Genomic DNA, 13,218 nt, shown 5'->3' with positions numbered 1-13,218 from the left:
TCTCAAAGGAAAGAAAAATTCAAAAACAGACCAACTTTATTAGCTCTATTCGCAGCCCTTTTACCCTGAGATATACTGCTCAAACTGAGAAACAATTAAGTCTAATATTAGAGAAAAGGCTGCATAAGTTAACTAATTTGTTTACTACTGGAAATTCTTTCTTGTCCATCAAAGTGTTTTTATAAGTCAGTACCAAACTGCCAATGACTATTTAACTAAGCTTTTAGGAAGGCTCTGGGTCCTCCAGCCTCCCAGTTGGCATCTGTTATCTAAATTACTTCATTTTTCAGGTATGTTTAGCATTTAGTCATCCTATAATAAAAAGAACCCTTATGAGAAAAAAAACCCCACTCCTGTTTCAATGCTATTTTTTCATCAGAAGATTTTAGTTTAATGCTCCTCTGCTTATTCCTCACAAGTAAAAGTAGTCCAAGAGTGATGTCATGGAAAACAGCTTCCCTAGCCTTTAGAGATTGGATCCAGTGAGAATTCTAGGAAAAGCCTCTACTGGGGAATACAACCCCGAATCTTCTAAGTTACTTTCTAACATGAAATCATCAATACTATAATGTTAACATCTTAGTTTTACACAAGAAGTAAACAACTAAACTGAACCTTCTGGAAGGTCTTGATGTTATGATACGGATTTCCTGTAAATCTTTTAAGTGATGCAGAATCATTAACTAAATTCAATGATCTTATCAGAGACAAAGAATAAATCTTCTATTCGTTTTTATCTGCTTCAATGATTCAGCCAGATGAATTATAAAGGGCTTATATTAAAAACAGAAAGCCTGTGGAAATATCTTGCCTTTTCTAGTTTCTTTATTCCAAAGCTAAAATTTTTAATTCTGAAAAGGCCTCCCACTTTCGGACCAGCAGCAGTATGTATGTATATGTACATGTGTGTATATATACACACACAAACACATACCCATGGCAAAGATGAACTATGAGAGTTTCTCCAGTGACTCCTAGAACAGCAATAATAAATAATAATTATCTCCTAATTCCTGCCCCTTGTTCACCCTGTCCCAGACACACTAGTCTCTTTGCTGCTTCTTGAAAACCAGTCAACACACCCACCTTAAAGCCCCTAAATTTGCCGTTCCCTCTGACTGGATCGCTAATCCCAACATACGTGGCTCCCTTTAGGTCTTTACTCCAGTGTTTTATCTTGGTGAGGCAACCCCTGCCCCGCAACCTCTCTCTAAAAGAGAAAACCACCCACCCACCCTATGCAACAGAAAATCTTCCTTTTTTCTTTTCTGTTTTATTTGTCTCCACAGTATACTAAATGAGATACAGGCTATATTCCTTACTCAGTTTATTTTTCTGTTGTTTCTTTTCTTTTTTTTGTTTTGTATTCACTGTTGTATTCCCAGAACCTTTCTAGGAATGCTGCTTGGCACATAATAAGTGCTTAATAAATACTTATAGGATGAATAGATAAGTTTAACTCTCAGAACCCTCCATGTTCTGTAACCATCCCGGATTTAGAGATGAGAAAAATCAAAACACACAGGGGTTAAGTAACTTGCCCAAGGCTATGATTCCTAATAAGATGGGGCCAGTCTGACTTCAGAGCCTTGGAGTTTAACCACTATCCTGCAATCTTTCACCAATAACTGCCTTTCATGTCTCTTCAGTTTAAAAAAAAAACAACACATGAGGACTTCCCCGGAGGCACACTGGTTAAGACTCCCCACTTCCAATGCAGGGGGTGCAGGTTCGATCCCTGATCTGAGAACTAGGATTCCACATGCAGTGTGGTATGGCCAAAATTTTTTTTTAATTAGGGGGAAAAAAAGTCCACATGGACTGAAAGTGAAAGTGTCTCCGTCGCATCCAACTCTTTGCAACCCCATGGACTGAATCTTCCAGGCCAGAATACTGGAGTGGGTAGCCTTTCCCTTCTCCAGAAGATCTTCCAAACCCAGGGACCATACCCAAGTCTTCCGCATTGCAGGCGGATTCTTTACCAGCTGAGCCACAATGGAAGCCCAAGAATACTGGAATGGGTAGCCTATCCCTTCTCCAGCGGATCTTCCCCACCCAGGAATCGAACCGGGGGCTCCTGCATTGCAGGGGGATTCTTTACCAACTGAGCTACCAGGGAAGCCCACATGAACTACACCATACCAATTCAAAGGAAATATATTCTAATAATTAAATCCAACCCCTCCTAAACTACAGATTCATTCTCCTCACAGTTAATGGTTTTCACTCTCAAAACATTTAAAATAGGAAAAGGCAAATTTGACAACTGACGTGCTACATAATTTGGGGAGCCCAGGGCAAAATGAAAATGCGGGACCCCTCGTTCAAAAGCTGGAAAAAAGTGTCATTAAAGGTACTAAAGTATTAAAAAAAAAAGGTACTGAAGTATAAAGCTTTCTCCTTTCTTCTGAGGTCTCTCTCTACATATCATGGTGTTCTTTTAATTTGCTGTTTAATGCATTCTAAGTAAAGATAAATCAGAAATTTACATTATTATCATGAATTTTACTGTTCACCTTTATATTGTACAATATCAGTTTTACGCACTGATTATTAAACCAAATTTGGGGTTCTTCTGGACACCCATGAAGCCACACCAGTCCCGGTTCCAAAATTTTACCCCCAGGTAACCCAGATCAAGGCAAAAAGATGGCCAAACTTTGAAAGTCCCAATAAAGCAATGGTTTGCCAAAATTTTATCTTCAGGACAAGCAGTAAGTCCAACGTATAAAAGCTAGCACCTTAAAGTAGGCTCTTCCTTTTGCTAATTTAATCCTGCCGCCTTATATTATTCTGCCCTTTTTAAAAAAACAAAAGCATATTCAGAAAGACAATTGGCATTGGAGTATAAATTTAATAAAACATTTCAGGAAAAAAATTCAGAAAACCCATTTATTGGCTGAAACTAACTATATATTTTAGAAAGCTTCTCTTTCACTTTTTATGACCCATTTTTAAAAGCCAGACCATATATTTTTAATGTGCCAAATAAGAATGATCCCATAGTGTTACACATATATATTATAAATTCTGATAAAAAATTCCGATTTTCAACCCACAAGTATTTAAGGCTTATGTATTTCATTATCCCCCCCAAGCTAATCAGCAATAAAAAGTGCAAATTAACATCCCTTACCATAGAAAAACTGGTTCCAAGCACCAAGTGTGGTGATGATTAAAAAGAGAATTAAATTACATAAAAACTATATTAAGTGTCAAAAAGCTGAGATTCTCTATACATTTCTAGATCTATTAGTTACAGAAATCCAAATGCATGTATAAGCTCTCCAAAAACAATTTTCAAATTAGTAGAAATATTCAGGCATCTTGTTTCCTAGATATGAAAAACAGGCAATAAAAATTAAGGTATATATCTTAACAGCATTTTCCAAATGACAATTTTATCAAGATATTAATCTTGAAAAATGTAAATCCGAAAAATAGAAACGACTCAACAAATGCAAGGTGTTTAATATTCCGAGTAAGGAAAAGGCCATAAGCGGCCTAGAAAAATGAAAAGCAAAGCACCTCAGAAACGTTAAATTTGAATTAAAGAATACCGTTATTTAAATAAGCAGTTAGCATTTCGGAGAAGAAGGCCAAGCAACGTGACTATATCTAATCGATTCAGAGCAGTGCTTTACTAATTTCCGTCCTTATCGCTTATAATATAGGGGAAAAAGAGGCAGCAACAGTTAGCCACTACAACATTCACCACTCTGGCAAAGGTTACTTTAAAAATTGCTTTGCATTTTTACAACACTTTACAGCTACGGATTATTTTCACATATATGACCTCATACAGTCCTCACTACCCTGTGATGTGGCTATTACCGACTCGATTTCATAGATAAGAAACCGAGGTTCGGTAAGCGATTTTCTCAGAGTCACCTAGTCGAACCCAGACCTTCTGATTCCGCGTTTTACGCCTCGCATTTCGCATAGTTCTATTTCAGGCAAAAATAGCATTTTTAAAGGGAAGGAGCGGGATAGGGAGAAAATAATCATGGTACCTGCAGCTGTGTGCTGCAAAAAATGGCTGAATTATGCTTCTTCCTTTTTTTTTTTTCCTCTTTGGGAAAAAAATTAGATTTCAAACAATCTAAGTAAACTCAAAGACAAATTAGATCTCGGCGTCAACCAAATGTGCGACTGGGGTCAGTGCAAAGGGGCTACCGAATCCGAGCCTAGCGCGGAGCCGCGGACGAAGCCCGGGCTCCCGCAGGCCGGAGGGCCAGGGGCGGCTACGCACCTCGGGGGTCTGTCCAGCCTCTAGTGGACGGCAGTCTGCATCAGGAAGAAGCGGGCCAATGGGCCGGACGGTGGGCGGTCGGGCGCCGGGACGGCACTCGGCAGGCTCCTCCAACGTCTACAAGAAGCCGCTCCCGGGCCGAGCCGGGGCGCTCTGGCGGGGGGCGAGACTGCGCGCCTGCGGCCCCCACGAAACCAGTCCTGGGAAAGAAGACAGCACTGAGGAGAGATTCGAGACAGTCGGGCGAGGCGGAGCGGCGTCGGGGCCGGGGCCGGCCTTGCCAACGCCAGGGGCTTCGCAGCGCCCGGCGGGGTTCGGCGGGAGGGCCGACGCGGGGCCTCGGGCGGAGAGAGGGGCTGGGGGGCCGCGGGTAGCAGGAGAAGCACCGGCGGTGAAGACGTCGACGACGGCGTCTCCGGGCTTCTGCCCCAGAGCGCGCGGAGCCTCAGGATCACCCACGCCGGGGGTGGAGGAAGGCGGGAAAGGGGCGGGAAAGGGGCGGAGCTTGCGGGGCCACGAGCCAGGGGCCGCTCCGGGCCGCGCCCCCTGCGGGCCGCGGGAGCCGCCCGGGGCCCGCCCAGGGAGGCGGGGCCCGTCGGCAGGGGGCCCGGTGCGCCGTCGTACAACGCGGAAGCCTGCCACGCGGGTAGGGCGGTCGAAGGGTGGGAAGCCGAGAGTTGGAACGCAGGCCCGGGAGGCACCCTCGGCCCCCGCCGGCGCCTCGAGGGGGCCCGCGCGCGGGCAGCGGCCTGGAGGGTGTTTACCTTCCCCCTGGTCGAGCGCCAATGCCGCCATCTTTCAGCCAGCGCGCGTCACTTCCGGCGCCGCGGGAGCGGGAGCGGGTGTGGGAGCGGGATGGGGGCTGGGCTGTCCCACGCCCGCGGGGCCCCACGTTCTGCCCGCCACGCCAGCGGGCCTCACGGAGGGACTAAAGCGGTCGGCGCTGCGGCCGTGGGCCCGGCCCAACGCGGCTTCCCGTGCGGCTTCGCCGTCGGGGCTGGGAACTCTCGGCAGTGCTGGTCCCCTCGCCGCGGTCCCACTTCACTTGCAAGAGCGGTGGGCTCGAGCCACTGTGGTGCGCCCACCCTCCACAAGTTGAGGGTTAGGAAACCCGGAAAATGTCTTTTTTGCATCTGGCACACGGTGGGGGTGGGGGACTCAGGGACGATATAGAGGGTGCTTTGCGGTATCTACCTGTGTTATAAACGTGACTACATCTGCGCCAAATGACATCATTGTTTTAAAGGCAACTTGCGGCGGACTGTTGCGTCATAGTTCCACTTGGCTAGTTGCACAACAGTTACACGGTTCAGAAGTACATTTCCCAGAGGTGAGAAAATTCATAGAAGCCTGCATGTCTGCACCACACAGAAATGCCGGATCTAAAAATGCTGTTCCGTTTCTATTTGCGTCAAAATAGATGGCAAGAACGAACATTCAGAGAGCAGTGATTTTAAGGGTTGTTGTGCGTTTCTGACAAATCGGCTCTAGAGGTGTAGCTCGTGCTTTTTACATACCGTCTTCTCTTGATTTAATAATTTAAAACTGCATTACAGGACTGTCTTGTAAATTTATTGTTGTGAAATCTCCATGTGGGAAAAGTGTAGATGACAGAAAAACACAGTTGGAAGCCAGTGGACTGTTAACCTTAAGTCATCCATTGCCCATTTCTGATCCTAAACAGAAATTTCTCTTACCCCCACCCCCGCCGCCATTTTCTCTTCAGACCAATAAATATCCTGAAGAAGTCACAGTGAGATGTATGGCTGAAAGCGATCATTAATCTCTTTCTAGCAAACTTGAATATGTCATGTTTCCCAAGAGGCCAGATATAGCACACGGTGTACCATTTTGCTGAAGTAGTCTACTCCGTGGGAAAAAATAAGGGAATCACTCATCTTTTGAAAATAGGGAAATACGCGTCCCTTTTACAATTTAAAGTATAAAACCAGCTTTTAAAAACTGTAAGTCATAAAATAACTTTAAAACGGCATAGATTCAACTTTGGACATCCAAAAGCGCTGGAGTTTGATTTTTGCACATTAGCTAACAGACATACATTTTTTTTTTCTTTTTCAGACATACATTTTAAACTATACATTACAGAGTGGCACTGACCTGTTGGAGAGAGACTTCTGTTCCTAATTCAAGCGGGAACTGAAATGTATCTGTATTCTGAGTAGCAGGTGTACATATAACTGCAGTGGGTGACATCATGAGCTGTTGTCTTCCACACTTTTTTTTTTTAAAGATTTATTTATTTAGTTTTGACTGTGCAGGGTCATCTTTGCTGCGTGGGCTTTCTCTAGTTTCGGCAAGTGGGGGCTACTCTTCCTTGCATGTGCAGGCTTTTCATTGCAATGGCCTCTCTTATTGTGGAGCATCCACCCTAGGGCGCAGGGGCTTCAGTAGCTGCTGCGCTCACGGGCTCTAGAGCACAGGCTCAGTAGTTGCGGCATATGGGCTTAGTTGCTCTGAGGAATGTGGGGTCTTCAGGGACCAGGGACTGAATTTGTATCTCTTACACTGCAAGGCAGATTCTTAACCACTGGATCAGCAAGGAAGCCCCATCAGTACACTCCTTATTATGATATTTCATGGTTACATTTGTGAAATTTCATCAAGTCCAAAATGTGTGTGTATATAATTTCTGAAACTGAGCCATGTCTTTCCACCAATCTTTATATTTACTATGTAGAGCCCACCCCTGAAAAAAAGTTATCTTAACTCACTGATGCCTCCCTCACTACCAATTTTTAAAATGTGTTTTAAAACAAAATTTTTTTAAAAGCATAATACATTTTTTTAAGTGAGTGTTTTATGGAAAGGTCTTAGTATAATAAGAAGCATTCTGCTTCTGAGAGACCAACCAAAGTAAAACCACATCTTTTAAATTAACTCCTCCAGGTAATTCCTGTCTTCAGTTCTTTTCCTCACTGGAAAGTAATAGGAGCTCCTGAATGCCTTCAGGGCATCCTTTCACACTGATAGAGCCCCATGGGGGAAGTGGAAGCTGCTTTTCTAGCAGGCTGGCTTACTTTTTAAGAATACAGTCCTCAAACCAGGTATCTAGCAGTCCCGTAGCATGCTAGAGGCTTGGGACTGCGAGTGGTAGTGGAGTTGGAAGGAAGTTCCCAGCCAGGGATTCTGAGGATTTAGGATACTGTATATCGACTGTAACCCCTCCTCTCCATCATTTTTTTTTAAGGGTCTTTTAATTTTTATTTACCTATTTGGCTGTGCCGGGTCTTAGTTGTAGCTTGAGGGATCTCAGGTGTGGCATGCGGAATCTTTAGCTGTGGCATGTGAACTCTTAGTCACCACATGTGAGATCTAGTTCCTTGTTGTTCATTTGCTCAGTTGTGTCTGACTCTTTGCAACCCCATGGACTGCAGCACTCCAGGTCTCCCTGTCCTTCACCATATCCCGTAGTTTGCTCAAACTCATGTCCATTGAGTTAGTGATGCCATCCAACCATCTTGTCCTCTGTCACCCACTTTTCCTCTTGCCCTCAATCTTTGCTAGCATCAGGATATTTTCTAATGAGTCAGCTCTTCACATCAGGTGACCCAAGTATTGGAGTTTCAACTTCAGCATCATTCCTTTCAGTGAATATTCAGGATTGATTTCCGTTATGATTGACTAGTTTAATCAAAGGGACTCTCAAGAGTCTTCTCCAACACAGTTTGAAAGCATCAGTTTTTCAGTGCTCAGCCTTCTTTATGGTCCAACTCTCACATCCATACATGACTGCTGGCAAATCCATAGCTTTGACTATATGGACCTTTGTTGGCAAAGTAATGTCTCTGATTTTTAATATGCTGTCTAGGTTTGTCATAGCTTTCCTTCCAAGGAGCAATTGTCTTTTAATTTCATGGCTGCAATCACCATGCACAGTGATTTTGGAGCCCCCCAAAATAAAATCTGTCATGGTTGCCATTGTTTCCCCATCTATTTACAATGAAGTGATGGGACCAGTTGCCATGATCTTCAGTTTCTGAATGTTGAGCTTTAAGCCAACTTTTTCACTCTCCTCTTTCACCTTCATCAAGAGGCTCTTTAGTTCCTCTTCGCTTTCTGCCATAAGGGTAATGTTATCTGGATATCTGAGGTTATTGATATTTCTCCTGGCAATCTTGATTCCAGCTTGAGCTTCATCCAAGCTGGCATTTCCCATGATGTACTCTGCATGTAAGTTAAATAAGCAGGGTGACAATATACGTCCTTCAGGTACTCCTTCCCCAATTTGGAACCAGTCCGTTGTTCCATGTCCAGTTCTAACTGTTGCTTCTTGACCTGCATACAGGTTTCTCAGGAGAGAGGTAAGATGGTCTGGTATTCCTGTCTCTTTAAGAATTTTTCATAGTTTGTTGTGATCCACATAATTTAAGGCTTTAGCATAATCAATGAAGCAGAAGTATTTTTCTGAAATCCTCTTGCTTTTTCTATGATCCAAGAGGTGTTGACCAAGAGGTAATATCTGGTTCTCTGCCTCTTCTAAATCCAGCTTGTACATCTGGAAGTTCTCAGTTCACATACTGTTGAAGCCTAGCCGTTGAAGGATTTTGAGCATTACCTTGCTAGCATGGGAAATGAGTGCAATTGTATGGTAGTATGGACATTGTCTGGCATTGCCTTTCTTTGGGATTGAAATAAAAACTGACCTTTTCCAGTTCTGTGGCCATTGCTGAGTTTTCCAAATTTGCTGGCATATTGAGTGCAGCACTTTTACAGCATCATCTTTTAGGATTTGAAATAGCTCAGCTGGAATTCTGTCACCTCCACTAGCTGTGTTCATAGTGATGCTTCCTAAGGCCCGCTTGACTTCACACTCCAAGGTGTTTGGCTCTAGGTGATGGATCACACCACTGTGGTTATCCAGGTCATTAAGATCTTTCTGTATAGTAATTCTGTGTATTCTTGCCACCTCTTGTTAATATCTTCTGCTTCTGTTAGGTCCTTACCGTTTCCATCCTTTATTGTGCCCATCTTTGCATGAAGAGTCCCCTTGGTATCTCTGATTTTCTTGAAGAGATCTCTAGTCTTTCCCATTCTATTGTTTTCCTCTATTTCTTTGCATTGATCACGGAGGAAGGCTTTCTCATCTCTCCTTGCTATTCTTTGGAACTCTACCGTCAAATGGGTATATCTCTCCTTTTCTCCTTTGTCTTTCGATTCTCTTCTTTTCTCAGCTATTTGTAAGGCCTCCTCAGACAACCATTTTGCATTTCTTTTTCTTGGGGATGGTTTTGATCATTGCCTCCTGTACAGTGTTAGGAGCCTCCGTCCATAGTTCTTTAGGCACTCTATCAGATCTAATACCTTGAATCTATTTGTCACTTTCACTGTATAATCATAAGGGTTTTGATTTAGGTCATACCTGAATGGTCTAGTGGTGTTCCCTACTTTCTTCAACTTCATTCTGAATTTGGCAATAAGGAGTTCATGATCTGAACCACAGTCAGCTCCTGGTCTTGTTTTTGCTGACTTTATAGAGCTTCTCCATCTTTGGCTGCAAAGAATATAATCAGTCTGATTTTGGTGTTGACCATCTGGTGGTGTCCATGTGTAGAGTCTCTTGTGTTGTTAGAAGAGGGTATTTGCTATGACCAGTGCATTCTCTTGGCAAAACTCTGTTAGCCTTTGCCTTACTTCATTTTGTACTCCCAGGCCAAACTTGCCTGTTACTCCAGGTATCTCTTGACTTCCTACTTTTGCATTCCAGTCCGCTATGATGAAAAGGACATCTTTTTTTGGTGTTAGTTTTAGAAGGTCTTGTAGGTCCTCATAGAACTGTTCAACTTCAACTTTTTTGGCATTACCGGTTGTGGCATAGACTTGGATTACTGTGTAATTGAATGGGTTGCCTTGGAAACAAACAGAGATCACTCTGTCAATTTTGAGATTGCACCCAAGTACTGCATTTCAGATTTTTGTTGACTATAAAGTCTACTCCATTTCTTCTAAGGGATTCTTGCCCACAGTAGTAGATACAATAGTCATCTGAGTTAAAGAAGCCCATTCCCGTCCATTTTAGTTTACTGATTCCTAAAATGCCATTGTTCACTCTTGCCATCTCCTGTTTGACCACTTCCAATTTACCTTGATTCATGGATCTAACATTCCAGGTTCCTATGCAATATTTCTCTTTAGAGCATCAGACTTTACTTTTACCACCAGATACATCTGCAACTGGGCGTTGCCTCTTTGTTCCTTCTGGAGCTATTTCTCTGGTCTTCTCTAGTAGCATATTGGGCACCTACCAACCTGCAGAGTTCATCTTTCATTATCATATCTTTTTGCCTTTTCATACTGTTCATGGGGGTCTCAAGGCAAGAATGCTGAAGTGGTTTGCCATTCTCCCTGACCAGGGATCAAATCTAGGACCTCTGCATTGGTAGCTCAGAGTTTTAGCCACTGGACCACCAGGGAAGTCTCTCTCTCTCTCTCTCTCTCTCTCTCTCTCTCTCTCTCTCTCTCTCTCTCTCTCTCTTTCTCTCTCTCTCTCTCTCTCTCTCTCTCTCTCTCTCTCTCTCTCTCTCTCTCTCTCTCCCCCCTCTGTATTTAAATAAATTGAGGCTTTTCAGAAATCTAGAGTCTGCAGTAATTATCTTGGTAATCACTTTTCATGTAACTAACCTCCACCCCAGTCTCAGGGAATCAGAGTTACACCCTCAGGAAAACCTAATAAAGCTGCACATGCATTTTCTTTCCTCTTGAAAACTTTTGCCAAGCACTCCCCTGAAGAGGTAACTTGTGAGATCCAGTCTCTCTCAGTCCTTCAGGGCCCACCTGCTGCTGCTGCTGCTGCTAAGTCGCTTCGGTCGTGTCTGACTCTGTGCGACCCCATAGATGGCAGCCCACCAGGCTCCCCCGTCCCTGGGATTCTCCAGGCAAGAATACTGGAGTGGGTTGCCATTTCTTCCTCCAGTGCGTGAAAGTGAAAAGTGAAAGCAAAGTATCCCCCCAATCCATAGAAACTTCTTCTGTGGGTCCACACTAAGACCTGTACACTGACCCATTCAACAAGTTGGTGGCTCTTGCCCTAAGCATTATTTCCTGGTCATTATCCCAGATGAGTGCTAAGTTGCTCAGTTGTGTCTTCTTTAAGACCCTATGGACTGTAGCCCACCAGGCTCCTCTGTCCATGGGATTCTCCAGGCAAGAATACTGGAGTGGGTTGCCATGCCCTTCTCCAGGGGATCTTCCCAACCCCAGGATTGAACCGCCTCTTCTGTCCCCTGCATTGGCAGGCGGATTCTTTACCACTAGGTACCCCTAGGAGGCCGTAACCCAGATGGAGCCTTCAATGTGAAATCTGAGGGTCCCCAGATTTTCCAGCCTTGACAGTTTGTTGTTTTAACAGCCAAATAGAATAACTTGAATCTTTATGTTGCGTGACTAATAGGAAATTGGTGTTTTCATGAATGTTGGAGGACTCCTGGTTAATGTTTCCCCATCTCAGGTATCACTGGTCACGTGTCACTTGGAATGGTTCTTAGCTTCTCTCCAATTACTTCTGGCCTTCTGGTCTGTCACCACCTCTCCACATTTCTCCAGCTCTCTCCTTGCACTTCATGACACACAAACTTAATTTTCCCTGCACTTCCCTAGGAAAGCAAAAGCCTAAAGCCTTCACAAAGAAACTTCAGTCTCTTTAAAAACAGGTCACAGGTTCTAGAGATCCTTGCACAGGGATGTTCTCTTTGATCATCTCAAAGTCAGATCTGTTCTGTTTGGTGTGAATCAGTTGTTTCTCCCATCTCCCTTCCCAAATCTCATGAGCCCCCAGACCCATCCCCTGGGCCCAGCTAGGAGAATACGAAATCCAAAAGGGTTGTGGATGCGAAAAGAAGCAAAGGCCCTTCCAAGGGCCCTCCTCTCATGAAACTGTGTCTGAAATATTTACACGTGTGTCATTTCACCAACATAGGGAGCCACCACACCACCAAAAGGAAAATTGAAGTGATCATTTATATCTTTATGGTCAAGAAGACTCAACACTGTGATTCTTCCAGAAACCCAACTCTTCTTCATATTTCACTTCCATCCTTAAAGCCCTAGCAAACAATTCTCTGCTGGCAGTGGTTAGAGGAACTGCTTTTCACCTGTGGTCAGCCAAAAAGGGTTCAAAACTATTCAGGTTTGGTTTCAGAGTCCCTAACACACGATGACAGGTTTAGACAGCATGGGGTGCTGTGTGTGCAATCACAGATGAGAAGTGCAGTCTAGGATGCAACAGGTCAAGCAAGGCTACTCAGAGGCAATGATTGCTAAGCACAGTCCAAAGGGAAGGAGGAAAGGGGAAAAGGAAATGGGCAAAGGACACTCACAGGGCAGTGCCTTCCAGGCCTGAAAGAGTCAGCCAGGCACCTTTATTTAGAGAACCGCCAAAAATTTAGTAGAGTCACAGTAGGGCATGAATGGGAGAGGGGAAAGAAGCAAAACTCAGGAAGGCTGGCATGTGTAGACCTTGGCAATCAGGGCTTCTACCCTCCTGTGGCACCTCTTACCTCATGCTCTTTCTACTGTATTATGTTATTATGTGTCCTCAGTTACTCAGTCCTGTTCAACTCTTTGCTACCGCATGGACTGTAGCCCACCAGGCTCCTCTGTCCATGGAATTTTCCAGGCAAGAATGCTGGAGTGGGTCGCCATTTCCTTCTCCAGAGGATCTTCGTGATCCAGGGAACAAACCCATGTCTCTTGGGTCTCCTGCATTGGCAGGCAGATTCTTTACCAACTGAGCCACCTGGGAAGACCATTATGTTATTATACTCATTAACATATTAAATGATCTTCACAGTGTTGCATTATTTTTTACTCCTAGTTAATTAAATAAAATTTTCCCTTATAATCTACTAATTTTCTTATTCATGCCATAAATATTTATGAGTGCCTTTGTTGTTGTTCATTCTTGATAAGTTGCATCCGACTCTTTATGACCTCATGGACTGCAGCTCGCC

This window comes from Budorcas taxicolor, chromosome X, assembly GCF_023091745.1.
Source record: "Budorcas taxicolor isolate Tak-1 chromosome X, Takin1.1, whole genome shotgun sequence".
NCBI classification, from domain to species: Eukaryota; Metazoa; Chordata; class Mammalia; order Artiodactyla; family Bovidae; genus Budorcas; species Budorcas taxicolor.
Note: the sequence above shows the minus strand (reverse complement) of the source record.